General features: G+C 38.7%; 1 protein-coding gene across 3 annotated transcripts in view; it reads right to left on the minus strand.

Moving 5' to 3' along the window:
• LOC139462427 (ras association domain-containing protein 8-like) overlaps positions 1-15,823 on the minus strand; it is a 78,170-nt gene that overhangs the window by 35,078 nt on the left and 27,269 nt on the right. For all 3 annotated transcript variants that reach the window (XM_071244133.1, XM_071244135.1, XM_071244134.1), the window contains exon 2: positions 5,726-5,812. The gene's annotated coding sequence lies outside the window, so the exon portion shown is untranslated. The remainder of the gene's footprint in view (positions 1-5,725; positions 5,813-15,823) is intronic.

Genomic DNA, 15,823 nt, shown 5'->3' on the forward strand with positions numbered 1-15,823 from the left:
CTCCTTCGTATCACCTCCATTGTATTACTAGCCTCGTATCTCCTCTTGAATCACCTCTATTGTATCAACTCCTTCGTATCACCTCCCTTGTATTACTAACCTCGTATCTCCTCTTGAATCACCTCTAATGTATCAACTCTTTCGTATCACCTCCCTTGTATTACTAACCTTGTATCTCCTCTTGAATCACCTCTAATGTATCAACTCCTTCGTATCACTTCCTTTGTATTACTAACCTCATATCTTCTCTTGAATCACCTCTATTGTATCAACTCCTTCGTATCACCTCCCTTGTATTATTAACCTTGTATCTCCTCTTGAATCACCTCTATTGTATCAACTCCTTCATATCACCTCCCTTGTATTATTAACCTTTTATCTCCTCTTGAATCACCTCTATTGTATCAACTCCTTCGTATCACCTCCCTTGTATTATTAACCTTGTATCTCCTCTTGAATCACCTCTATTGATATCAACTCCTTCATATCACCTCCCTTGTATTACTAACCTCGTATCTCCTCTATCCTCTATCTCCTCTTGAATCACCTCTATTGTATCAACTCCTTCGTATCACGTCCCTTGTATTACTAACCTCATATCTCCTCTTGAATCACCTCTATTGTATCAACTCCTTCGTATCACCTCCCTTGTATTACTAACCTCATACCTCCTCTTGAATCACCTCTATTGTATCAACTCCTTCGTATCACCTCCCTTGTATTACTAACCTTGTATCTCCTCTTGAATCACCTCTATTGTATCAACTCCTTTGTATCACCTCCCTTGTGTTACTAACCTCGTATCTCCTCTTGAATCACCTCTAATGTATCAACTTCTTCGTATCACCTCCCTTGTGTTAGCGTGGTTAGGATGCAACTTGTACACACCATCAGAACAAGCAAGTCTAGAACCTGATATGTTTATCCTACATCAGTTGTCCTACTTGAAATGTGACAGGAACAATCCCTCCTAGCATACTATTCATGTCAGGATTCACTTATAATGTTTCATGCCTCATAAACAACGGAATATACACATAATATCACCTAGTATAACATATAATATCGCCTCCGCTGCGTTCCTATTAAAATGGGGAAATAATGCCTGGATGCGGAATATTATCTCAATTGCATGGTCCGAAGCTCATGATATCAATCACTGGAATGTCTGATCCAGGCTTGATTATTTACAGACTGCCATCAAATAGCTGGAATATTGCTAGTATGGTGTTAAACAACAAAAAAACAAGAAAAAAGGTTAGGGACAGAGCATTGCTTCAAGACATACAATTGTTTTTATCTGAAAGGAGGAGCAAAACAAATTATTTTTGTTGGTACATTCCTTTCAGAACATCCAGCAGGCCCAGTGAACAGTTACATTTTGTTTGTAAAAACTAAAGCAAACAGGTTATCTTCAAAACAATTAGGGAACAAAATATTTTGTTACAAAAAATCCAAGACTGCTACCAGAAAATACAACAGTCAATCCCTATTTCCTTTCAGTTTCTTATAATATCAATATCTCTGAAAGCTAACCCATAAACATTCCAATCAACTTTTTGTACAATCCAAAGAAACCAATAAAATCTACCACAGGTGTGTGTGTGGACCGTGGCCTGGCAAAAGGGTTTCCTTGAGGTTGAATGGAGATCTCGAGGTATATGTAATTAGTGTCTTTCAATAAATCAACACTTCCACTGAGCCGAAGAGATAAATAACCCACAGCAATAAGTGATGGTATGATTGCCCCAGTGGTCACCTGGACATCCAATGCTTGGACTGAGGAGGGATAGATTAACAGGTGCTTGTTCATGTGGATAGTCTTGGGCTGGTGGAAGGCAGGAATTTCCTGGTATTAGTCATGTGGTCATCTTCTGGGCTGATGGTCAGTGACAAAATGCCCACTGGGCACACACTAAGCTGTGATAAATGTGTCGTGGCTGAGGTACAAGTCCTTAGGTCAGCCGAGAGTGACCAAGAGCTGTAGGGGGCACCTGCTGGCATGGATGAGGGTTTTCAGGGATTACTGGCTCCAGGTCAGCTGGACATCACAAGGCAGTGATGAGTGAGTGAGTGAGAGTCAGGCATATCCTGGCATGTGGTAATTAAATGTGAGGGAAGTGCAAAGTCAAGCAGGTCCTAGGCATTACCTCTTTTGTGAAACCCACAAGGAATATGTACTCATCTGAAGAATACTTTGTTGACATAGGACACTGTTTTGGGCTCTTGAATGTACGAACAATATTCTTCCTGAAAGCTAACTTAGTAACATTTGTAAGGGTTTCTTGTTATAAACTGAACAAAAAAGTTAGGGATCAGGAGACCAAACTTTTTAAGTTTTATGTTTCACAGATTTATTCCAGCTTTTCCACACTAGGTCGGTAGAATTAAAAATAAAAATAATAGCTATGTCAATCATTTATTTATTTATAAGAAAGTCATTCTGACATGGGGTTAAAACTGCAGCTGGACCTGAAATTTATGTATAACATTTCATATTGTATAAGAAGATCTATATTACTAGCGAGAGACATAATAACAATAATTATTTTTATGTTTAATTTATTTCTTTTACAGCTGCTTTTCAAATGTTTCAATAGGGATGGCTGGCCCATGAAACGAAAAATAACAAACGTGTGGCCTGAATATTTTTAGGGATATTTCTTGTAAAGAAGAGTGAAGACTTAGCTCACAATTTCTGAAAAAAATTCCCCAAATATTCATCATCTCTAACTTTTCTTTGTTCAAATTAAATGAAACATGGTTTATATATCAGAAAGAGAGACAGCACTACTTAACTAATTTTAAGTCAAACATGGCATTTGGAACCTTTGGGACATACACTGAAATTGTTTTTTGCATGGGATGATTTGATGATGATATGTGCACAAATAATAAACCACTTAGCGTTTACATATTGTAGATCAGTCCCCTTTTCAACTTGACCCAAAACACTGATAACCCTTGTACTTATTTCAAGCTAAAACATGAATGTCCATTCTGTCATCCAACATTTATAGGTGCACACCTGGCCAATTACCTGACGTTAATTATTAATTATTTGCCAGAGAAAGGCTCTCCTGCTTCATCATCTGGAAATGGAGACCGATCCTGATAAAATAGATACAATTCTGCCAAGGAACAGTCTATTCAGTAATACTTGTACATCCATGATCATATCAATGTACAGGATTATCGTCCAGAAACGATTGAGTTCACAGTTATGAATTTACCATTTATGAATTCATGACAAGGCAGATTAACCATGGTAACATGAAAAAATCATGTGGTCTCAAAGTCTTTTGAGTAGTATAGGTCATCAGTTAATTAGCTTGGTAACTAATGGATTAAATGTTCACACTCGGTGACTTCATTGATCATTAGGGGACGGTCGGGTAGCCTAATGGTTAACGTATTCGATCGTCACTCTGAAGACCCGGGTTCGATTCCCGACATGGGTACAATGTGTGAAGCCCATTACTGGTGTCCCCCGCGGTGATACTGCTGGAATATTGCTAAAAGCGGCGTAAAACTATATTCACTCACTCATTGATCATTAATTTCATCAGATCCTGATAGCAAGGGTCATTGCTCATAATATCAATCACTGGTCTGTCTGGTTCAGACATAATTGTCACATTGCGTGAATATCACTGAGTGTGGGCATTAAACAACAAACAAAACAACACAAGTAGATGTAGGTCTCCATATATAGGATCACGACCATCTTAATCTGCCCTGGGCTGATCACAGTTCCATACAATAACACACACATTATTTGCCAGAAAGATCAATGTAAATCTGTACACAACCTATACACAACACTTGTGCCCTCTAGACCAGTGCACCTATCTTCATGACACTGTTCATACAAGACTAACACTTAGCATGCTTAGTCAATGAAAACATTTCTTTAAAATAATTGTAATTTTTTTCTTCGAAAGAACCTTTCCTCTTCTGTATGTTCTGTGGAATCAAGGAAACAAGACACGGTCTCAAGTGGGCATTTTTGTACAATATAATTCTTGATTCTCTATATGACATATTAGGAGAATGGTATATTCTAAGGGATAAATACTAACACTGGATTGGCTGGTTTCTAAAAGAAGATCTTAAGGTCAGGTTTTTATTATTCTAGGTTTGCTGATTTTCATTTTAGGAATAAATGTCTGTAGCATGATACAATATTTATTTGTCTCTTGTGATATACCTATGTTGTGTTTTAAGGTGTTTTAGCAACATTTCAGTGATATCATCATTGGGTACTCCAAGAATGTGCTTCACTGAACCCACATTGAGAATCAACCCAGGTCTTCAGTGAGTCTAACCAACACTGGAACCACTGAGCTACTCTACAGTCCCTCATTTAACAATCTGACGGAAATGATAAGGCTATAAATACATTCTGTTTGGATTAAAATATTTTTTTCACTCAATAACTGTTTTCACCAAAAGGAGAAATGATGTGTGTGGCAGAATAAAATTAATTCTTTTTAGTTTCTATTGATTTGATTTTTGTAAATAAAGGTCAACAGATCTGTACGTCAAAAGTGTTGTCTCCTGCAGAATTCCACATCCTGTTCACAGACATCTGTTAACATTCTGAAAGGCAGCACACTTCAACACAACTAAACTACAATAAAACATGTCTTTTCTGCACACAAAATTTTGAAAACAATCTGTAAAGTACACAAGCAACATTTAATCCTGTCCAGTAATTACAGTGGTTGTGTGAAGCATATGTCAAATCTTTGTGAAGTCTGGCTGGTGTTTGATGAAGTTACATAACTCCCGGAAGCCTGGTGTTTATCTGCCCCAAGCTATGCATCCACACGACTCCTCTCTCCCTGGCTCAAGCCTCCCTTTCCCAATCCCAGTCCATCCACACAACTCCTCCACCACCTCTTCCCCCTTCCCAATCCCCTCCCCCAACTCGTCCTCCACAAATACATCATGTTTACCTCAGGAAGACAGTTCGCCTTTGGCTCCACCAAACCAAGAGCTGAGCATGCCTTATTGTTACTTGTTTACAGATCTATCACTCCAAAATTTAATCACTGGGGAACAGTGTTTGAAATAATTTTAAAACTCAAAAAGATAGTCGGGCAGGTGACCATTAAGTGTTTCCTGCTCGTCTTCAAAGTTACCTTCCGACATTCAGGCATTATAAATATTAAAAAATTGCAGAAACTAAGAGACAAATAACGTCTTGATTCATTTGAAATAATGCAAACAATTCCTTGAGAATCTAAGAGGACTGATAACAAAACTTAATACATAAGTAGTCTTTAAATTATCTGCCAGACAGTCAGACAGGTGGAGGAACATTTCATGCAGCCCGACAGAAAAGTTACCAGCCACAGGCAGGCAGGCAGCCAGTTATTTCGGGGAATAAAATTAACCATTTTAGAACAGTCTTCAATTCTCTTCCTGCTAAATCTGTTAGCATACTTCTATAATAAGAAACCCTTATAAGTAGATGGGGCAGCCTTTTTACTTCCCATTCAAGGAAACATTCTCAGCAGCACATTTCTTTCACTACACATCAATTTATTTTAGCCTAACAACCGTACATTTAATTGGGCTCTATGAAACAGAGGGATTTTTGCATTTTCATGTCACTTATTTAATAAACAATAATATGTAAACAATGTAATAAACAAGGGATATTCAGGCAAGTATACCATGATTTAGTACACATGGTATATAGTCAAACTTTTGTTACCTATATTTCTTGTATCCAGGTTATATATGACATCATTTGGTATCCATGGTAACACTCCTAGTATCTGTATTCCTTTGACTCAATGATCTGCAACAAAAAGAAAATCAATTACCACAGGGACATAAAATCATTGAAGGAAGTAACAAAGGGTACAATTACCTACATCAGTTGGTGTGAAATATCTCCCTCGGGCAACATGCTGGGAGAAGTCACAGACTCTAGCTGAAGGGTAAAACAAGCTGAATGAGAAGTTGTAGTGCAGGAGAGAAAGCAAGGGAAGGGATGGGAAATGTGAGCTGGTGCTGAGAAATCTGAGCAAATCTGGGATTTGAACCATGGTAATGGGTTAGGAGCACACCCAAGGGACACAACTCTGCACAGTCTCAGGCAAGTGGACCACCCATGCCCCCAGAATGACAAAGGAAAATGGACTTCACATTCTTGTCAGAGGTGCTGGCATTATGTGACACTGTGCTACAACAACCAACAAAGATGTTTGTCATTGAAAAGAAAAGGGTTCTAATTATTAATATGTTCTAACCAACTTCTCACACGACCTTGCCATGCCTCTATATGCATCCCTCCATACTCACAGAAATTCATGGACACTCACAGACATTCCTGCATGATCAGGAATGTGGGTCAGGAGATATTCCCCTTTTCAGCCCCACTGAAGCATAAACAGGGATGTAAATCAGGCAATCCTTAGCTTTTTTGAGTAGTATATGTCATAACTATGTAGGCTAGTATAATCAAAAGTTTCAGGATCAGTTGCAGCCCTGCTAAGGGTAGACTTGCATAAGTCTCTTAGGAAATGATTATTAGTTTACATCATAATTCCTAGTTGTCCTAATAAAAGACTGGCATCCGTGATGTACGATCCACTTATTTAGACCTGTCTAAAATAAGGATAAAATTACTACCTGTATACCTTCATGGACTTATTATTCAGGCTATGCTATGGGGAACACCTTAAGAATGGGATAAGATGGGAACACCTTAAGAATGGGATTAGCATTGTACACATTAGTGAATTTTGAGCCTTGGACTTCAGTGTGACAGGGAAATAATATGGAAGTAATATTACCCACAGGCATGATAGGAAACTGATATGGGTGAAATTATTTCCAGAAAATGTGAGTATCACATCACATTTTTGCTTCATGCTGAGCGGTCAGTTGCTTCTAATTGTTCCATTGTTTTCAGGGTTTTTTAAACAGGCCAATAGTAACAATACATAATATGAACATATTTTCACAAATAATTGAAGCTGAAGTCCTCCATTGTTCAAATGGTTTAATGTTTACTGATGTCTACATTGGTGATCAGGAAACACATTTTTACAATGTTTATATGTCTTTTGAGGAATAAAAATAATGGGTAATATAAAGGATAACCAACTCAAAATTGGGAGTTATGGATTATGCCTCCCTCAAGAAGGCTTTGAACTTATGTTTGACTTGATTACAAAATTTGATCACTCAGGTCAAATAAACAGAAATTCCCTGAAGCTCACAGATTATACTCTAAATACACACTTCCTGATATGTGTCATTAAAGTGATGCAAGGTCACACAGACTACTGCTCCTGCATATGTAGGTGTCAGCATGCTAATGAAGACACTTGCCATCATCTATCTACACTGCAGTCACCCAGGCAACGAATGCTGCTCTCCACCACCCAGGCACCAGCTCTTAGAGAGTGAGTTGAGCTTAACACAGATTTGAACAGTATTCCATTTACATCACTGCAAGTCAAAATGATGTGGGAGGAAAGACCGAAGTGAAGCAAGTTTCAGACATTTATCAAAGCCTAGAGCATGGGTATGGCACTCACAAAACTAGAAACATAATCTGGGTGCACCCATTTCCTACATGCAAATATGACCTGTTCCACACAAATTACAACTGTGAATGTCAGGGAGTTTATCTCCAGTAATTGAGACATCAATCATTTCATTCGATCTGTTACATCCTGCTTCAGGTTACCTTGGTGTGTTATCAATATCAATATTAATATCACTTGATGTATATATTGCAAAGTTGCAAACGTAATGCCTTCTACTAATGCTCACACACAGCATCAGAAACAATGACAGAATCACGGGTATGACAATGCACTGAAACCCCTCCGTACATGATTTCAGTCATTGATAACATGAAGAAGTATGTAAACTCAGTGAACCATTTAGTAACCTGGTACCTGCTGCCATGCCCATGGTTTTCGGGTGATCAGAGAGACACTGCCTCCTAAATCAGGGACCATTCATCACATTACCTAGAGCGATTCAGTAAACACAGGAGCATACCCATAAACGCCCTGTGTGTTAAAATCATTACAGATCCTGTAGGGACCTGGGCTACAATCAATCCTCAGCACTCCATTGCTGTTATAAGAGGCTTTGTTTCTATATTTGTTTGTTGTTTAACGCACCACTCTGCAATATTCCAGCTATATGCTCGCGGTCTGTAAATAATCGAGTCAATCCAGTGATTGACACCATGAGCATTGATCAATTGGGATACGATGACATGCATCAACCAAGTCAGCAAGTCTGACCATCAAATCACGTTAGTCACCTCTTATGATAAGCATAGTTGCCTGTTATGGCAAGCATGGATTGCTGAAGACCTATTCTTCCCTGGACCTTAAGAGGCAACTCAGTTGGATCTGGTGGTCAGGCTTTGTGACTTGCTTGATTGTGTGTCATCGTACCAGACGATGTCAGATGATGTTCACAATAGAATCTACTGGTTAAACCATCTACCAGCACCACTTCTAATGCTTAACACAATACAAAGAAGTCAACAATATGTGTCGTGATACTTTTGTTTCGTCCACCATTGAGAGTGACCAGCATACTTGCACAGGTTTTCAAAAGACCAACTGGACAATTGGCTTTCACAAGAAATTATAATACTTCCTACACTGTGATACAAATCACCGCTCAAGACTGCTGTTGAGTCACTGACTAACCTTGTCCCACCAGTACATTCTGGTGATGACTCCATGAACAAACTCCACCCACAGCATATCCCACAGCATTAACTCAAACAGTACCATCCACCTCCAGGTACAAGCCCCTTCACCACGCTGTTCCTGCCCTCAACACCACAAGGGTTACCCTAACATTAGCTCACTTGGTCATTGCCAGCCTGAATCTGGGTCAAGTGAGTCCCCTAAGGGTATTTAATAACATTCCATATGGAGGCAACAAAACACCTCTATGTGTGATGACCGCATCATTGCACACACTTCCTCAGGGAGGTACAGTGATAATAGAAAATGTAAGGCAACATAGCTGACTGCAAGAGACGGTCTCACCATTTCTGAAGTGGAATAGTTGGATACCAAAAAATTAAGTGTCTTTCATTTAAAAGCCATGTATGAATGAACAAAAGACATTAAATTAAATTAGCTGAAGAAGGTCATTCACTCCTACCAAACCACAGTTGAGCAATGAATCTGTCTTCGAGAAATTTCGTACTAAGGCATATTAAAATGGTTTTGAGGTCCATTCTCAACTGATTTATCATTGTGTGGCTTTAGAATCTTATTCCATCAATTCAGGATGCAAGAAAATAGTCTGTTTCTGATCTTAAGAATAAGATAAACAGTGTCAGCCATCCTTTATTTACCCTGTGAGGATTCTCAGGCCAAATAGTTCCCAGGACTTCATGCTAGTCAACTATGGGGATCTGTTGGTCTCAATGGCTGACCTGGCAGATTGCATGCAGATTTAGAATCCTTGTTTATGGCTATTAATCAATGTCAGCATGGCACGATCCAAGTGTAACAACAGGTGGTGCCATTTTCATGTATGGTTTGTGGGTGTGCAAGATGGTTTATTATTTACAGGTCACCATGATATAACTGGAATATCGCCATCAGTGGCACAAGACGACTTTCTCACTCACTTATAACAGTCTGAGCCAAATTCAGTATATTTGGAGTTAATATATGACCTGCTATTACCTCAGGTAATACTAGAACGATCAAAATATTACTAGACGCAAGCTCTGGACTAGCAATAATAGCTAATGTTCTGTGTAATGAACTGAAAAAGGCTAAACAAAAATTACACAGCTATATGCAGTCTGCGGAACTACTTGCTCTTACCTTCAGGTTAACATCTCACACTTCAGTCTGAATATTTTCTTTGATCTGAACCCAGTCCAACCCAAGTAAAGCTAAGGGTACATGTGCATCACAGTGGTCCTCTACCTCACACTTCTCCCCTGCATGTAACAGTCCCATACACTCTGACACTGACAAGACTTTACCACAGTGATTCAATCACTTCCAATGAGACAATGAGGGTTGTGACTGACACTGGGAAGGGTCTGCGAGATCCCAGGGGATCAGGTTACCACTGGATGTGACTTTCCTTATCTTCCGCTGATACCCTGAGGTTCAGGTGAACCCTAAAGGCCTCATTTGATACTGGGATACTTCAGAGTAAATTTGGTTAAGGTAATCATGGTGATGAAGAAGATCTGCCTTGGAGCACAAGTGTCTCAGTTAACACCAGCGTTGTTCATATACCATGTATACACCACAAGAGTTTAGTTGTGGGATGACAGACAAATGCATAATTATTAACACAAGACTAAATCGTTGGGACCTCATTTCATTGTCACATACATAAGTGGTATCAATGACTACTGATGGTTTCAGTTACAGGATATCTGGTATCATTCGTGGGAGATATTTAAAGCTACATAGTACAGCCATGTCTAGCAGCTAATTGTTCATGATGATGTAAAGAACTTCAAAGGGTAATTAATGTAAACAATTCAGAATCTCATTATAACTATGCAAATCCATGATGAGAAAGAAATTCAAGGAGCACAAAATACACTCAAAAACTTGATATATCAGTATATTGATAAAGGTGATACTTTTCCTAATGCACCAACATGGATATAGGTACTGTAAATCTTGAAATTAATGCGAGCGTGAATTAAATGCAAAAAGTGTGAATGGTCTTAGTTCGCATTAATGTCACTTAATTTGCATAACTGTCCTTTTGAAGGTATGCACAATTCAAGTTTTAATATTGAAATCCAACTGCAACGATTCTGATGAACAACATATGCTCACAGTCTGAATGTCATAATATATCATGATATAAATTAATTTATGAGGGATTGAGTATGGTTTTACGCCACTTTTAGCCATATTCCAGCAATATCACCACCCGGGACACTAGAAATGGGCTTCACACATTGTACCCATGTCGGGAATCAAACCCGGGGCTTCAGCGTGACGAGTGAACGCCTTAACCACTAGGTTACCCCACAGCCCAGATCAATTTATGAATAGCGATACTTAATTAATAAGTCTCAGTGCTCACATTTATCTGTACCCTAGTGTATCCTATTACACATTGTAATCCCTGTATCCTCACATACACATTATTCACACAGCGAGGACATCACTACACCCTGGTATCTCTTCACACTGATGGCTTGCCTCTCAGCTTACACTGTTGTCTACATACCTCAATAATGGACTCAAAGTCTAAATGTAGACATTACAAAGTCCATCAGGTAGGATGACAGCCAAACACAGGCAACCACTTGGCTGCTGCCCTTGCAGTTGTTTCATTTGTTTAACAATCCACTTGGGAAATGCCCTTGCCGTAATTTCATTTGTTCAACAATCCACTTGGCAGATACCTTTGAAGTTATTTCATTTGTTAAACATTCAACTTGGTAGATACCTTTGAAGTTATTTCATTTGTTAAACATTCAACTTGGTAGATACCTTTGAAGTAGTTCATTGGTTAAAATGAAATGTATCATGAAATATCAGTGAATTAGAGTTGGTTTAATAAAGCTTTGATCAGTATAGCAGCTACATCAAAAGACACCTTAAGATGGGAGGAGTGAGTGAGTGAATTGGGGTTAATGTCTCTTGGAACAGTATTTCAGTTATACATCAGTTTACTGTGGGAAGAAAGCCCAGTGGGACACTCCGGTGAACCAACATTCATGGGGTTGCTGTTGACAAATGAATAATCATACTCATGGAAAATCTCAGACTCCAAATATTATCTAAAGCAGATGTCACACAGAGGACAAGAACCATTTTGTTATCTCTTTCAACAATATATTCAGAAACAGCTTTGCAGTTGCAAAACATATGGGATGATTTTTGTAACGGCTTGTTTCCAGAAAAATACTGGGAATGAACTGGGTTTTGTACTCAGCCTTGTCTGAGCCTTGTCTAGACCGCTGACAGACCCATGAGTTTAGCCAATGTCTGGCCACATCATGGATTTAGAGTTTACACACTCCCATCTCTTACATCACCAGCAGAAAACACTCTAGACTAACATAAAGTCAATGAAATCTTTTATGATACAATACATTTCTCATAAGGCAGAGAATTTCTGTATGTCCAATTCTTTATTATGAGGAACACAATGTTTCAGGGTATAGGCTTACTCCTTTATCAGGTGATGAAGGAGTAAGTATATACTCCAAAATATGTTCCTCATAATAAACAATAAAGAAGTTGACATCCATTAATTCTCTTCCTTATGTGTATCACTTCTGAATGCCTTTCAAAGACTTCATATATTTCTCTCCTCTTTTTATGTTTCTGATGATAAAGTCATGTGGTATAGAGCCGGCATAGACTTTCATAATCTAGATTGGTTTTGGTTTCATGAAATACACGTATATCTGTGTCTAAGAGTGGATAGCTGTATTCTTGTAGCTCTTCAACCAAGGAATCGCCATGATGCCAAGCAAGTTGCATATCCTACATATATGAGATTAGTTTCATCCTAAATACCACTAATCCTGTCTTTGAAGAGTCTGATTTGGCACAATGAAGTATTATCAGTCTGTACTATCCTGTAAATAAGAGTTTATTTTGTCAACAGAATGTTAATGCTATTTTATTTGTTATCAACGTCTTGCATGTGTTCACAACCAGTGTCCAAAGTAGGTGCCTGCCCGTAAGGCCGTGGCTAGCAATATTTAGGTCGGGCAAAGATTCTGAAACGACTGGCTACTGGAATTTTAACAGCGGTCTCCATTCTCCCATTTCTGTAGATCAATAAAAGAATAAAAAAACAAAAAATCAAATTTATATCTGTAATGAATAGAAGTTACAAGGTAATGAGTTACATCCCTTCATAATATTTGACTCAGGATTTGCTATTTTGGTTTACTTTATTGATGACTTCACAGAATGAAATTTCTGAAAAAAATAAGCACTCGCTTATTTAAGCTAGTGAAATTTGAAACTGGATTTTAACTTTTAAGGTTAGATAACCCACCTGGCCAGAAATATTTTGAGACTATATTTCAGGCACTGCTCATGACTCCAGAAACAATATGCAGTCAACAGTTTTCATAGCAAGAACTGAAAAACTGCAGAGTAAAGGTAATTCCTTCACAAGCTTTGCTGCACCGCTGCACCACTGACTAGCATCAACTCTCACACCCATCGCTGATGCTTCCCCAATCAATGATTGGTCTTCTGACAGCTTGCTCTCTACATTATCCAGGTTATTATATCCATAACCAATCAATCATGGCCACAACAAGGAATCCATTTCGTGTACAGGCCATCAATATATCGACAGATACATTTGTTCCTTTACGGAAGCTGTAACTGGCTCACATAATATGTCCTGCGTGTTCAACTGACTGGTCAATTATGAAGGGATACAGACCCACCGTGAGTTATATACTGAAGGAAACAAATAAGGGAACAGCCATAATAGGAACAGTGTTGGAAGCAAATTTTGAATAACTGGAGACTGCTTGGCAAGTTAGTGAACACAGTATACAACATAACATTAATTTGGTGATATGAATATTAATATTGAACATAGGAATTCGCAGTCTTTGCGATCAATGTAAGAATCATATTTATTGGGTTTCACAGAAAAGTTGGAAAAAATGTTTTGAACATAAGTTTTTTGAAAATATCAAACCACAGTCATCACGGTCATAAATAACTTTTTAGGTCAGTGATCAAACATGTGTTTATTGTTATTGTTAATAAAGATCTGAGATCAGGTTTCAGGCTAATCAGGTCCCTCATCACATGGATATAACTCCACACAATCTAGACTAGTCTGTCTTACAGACCCTGATACAAATATATCAAATACAGCCCATGCAAGTCTATAATGTTTGGCAAGTCTAGATTACTGCAGTATCAGGATGAAGAGAGTCTCTGGGCTCCCTTTTATTATATCTTTATTAAGATAATTGAACAACTGTCTTTTTCTGTACGATATGTTCATTTCAGAGACTAGATGTTAGTCTACACATACAAGGATCAATCCTAGGCTGGTTCCCTTCGATCACTAGTCTACACACTGAAATACCTTGCTGTGCACTGTAGTGTGCAGATACCTAAATGGATCGTTCAATGAACTTCAACCAGTCCCAAGTCGCAAATGTTTAGTAAATACCCAAAGTCACCCCTGAACAAACATGATCCAAGCAAGGCCACGCTTCTTCACAGTCTGTGTTCCCCAGAATCAATGGCAGCAGCTCCTACTGAATCTACGTACGACATCTGCTACGCCAAAAGCAATGTGACACGAGCACCATGCAGTGTCTTGCTGGGGAATCAATAGGTAATCCTGTAGCATTAATTGCCCCTCCCACCTGTCGCTGTTCATATGGAACTGGCCATCAACTGTCAGCAGGCTATTCATTGCTACTTCCTTGTTTCCCTGTCACGGATGACAGTCTTGAAACTAGGAGCTAACATACAATAGCAATCTGTGACTTTAGCCATTCGACCAATGCCTGAGTCTGGTAAAATTCTGTTCGGTCTAACAAGGTCAGCTAATAAAAGTCCACATCATAACACTAAACTCTACTGTATATAGATGCTAAGAGCCAAGTTTGGGCTAGTAGAGAATGCTGAAGTAGGTACGTTTCTACATCCTGTAGTTAACATAATCTGTTTGATCAGCACTCAGCAATATTACAGCTATATGAAGCGGTCTGTAACAATCTCATTAAAATCAGATCTACCGCTAAACAAAGATCTGAGGACATCCCATTACAGGTCACGTCAGAATGACCTTTTGCGAATTTTGACAGACCAATGAAATGACTGACAAGAAATTGACATTGGTCAATCAGAAGGCAGCTTTACAAAACTAGTTTCAAACTGGCGACTACGCTTTGAAACATATTTTGACGTATTCTTGATTAAAAATTTTAAAACTGATAAGAACATTCTTGAATGGCTTATCATGCTTATAGATGGCCTAGATTGTGTGGATATAATCAAAAAATCTGTAACTGTCGTTCAGAATACCCCGTGTTAAATATATTGTGGTTGGATGATTAGAAAACACATTCAGACTGTCACTTTCATGATCTGATAAGTGACGCTCTGATTGGTTGGATGAAAGGTCGTTCTGAAGTGACCCGTAATGGGATGTCCTCAGATCTTTGTTTAGCAATAGCGAGAACTAAGATCTGATTTTAATGAGATTGCGGTCTGTAAATAATTGAATGTGGACCAGACAATCCAGTCATTGACACCATGAGCATTAATCCACACACTTGGGATACGATGCCATGTATCAGCCAAGTCAGTCTGACCACTTGATCCCATTAGTTGTCCTAAGAAGCGACTTGATCAACACATTCACACTAACATGGTTCCCTTCAACAGACTATCTTGGAGCTAAAACTAATGTAAGACAATAATTAGTTAAATCATGTTCAGAGACTTGCGGCTTCGTACAACACTGCCATTGATTTTTGGAACAGGAAGTTGGTACATGTTGAACTGCACTATACTCAAGGATATAATTGCAACCCCTGACATCTTCAAGAAATCTGCTGACACTGACAATCAATTCCACCTTGTTCACCAACTTTCCACTGTGTAGTAAGTCCTATTCAGGTGACGCAGTACATTGACAGTGTCCCATCCAGCAAAGTCCCATCCATTAACAAATGCACTGAATACAATCCCTGTGGAAAGTACTCTGTTATCAATTTCCATAACAAAAATATAGATATGAATCTTCTATCGGCTATGAGCCAGGGTACAGTTTATGTAACAAGCCACAGTACAGCTGAGTGGTGGGCTCACCT

Source organism: Haliotis cracherodii, unplaced genomic scaffold, assembly GCF_022045235.1.
Source record: "Haliotis cracherodii isolate W230 unplaced genomic scaffold, xgHalCrac1.p SCAF_15, whole genome shotgun sequence".
NCBI lineage: Eukaryota > Metazoa > Mollusca > Gastropoda > Lepetellida > Haliotidae > Haliotis > Haliotis cracherodii.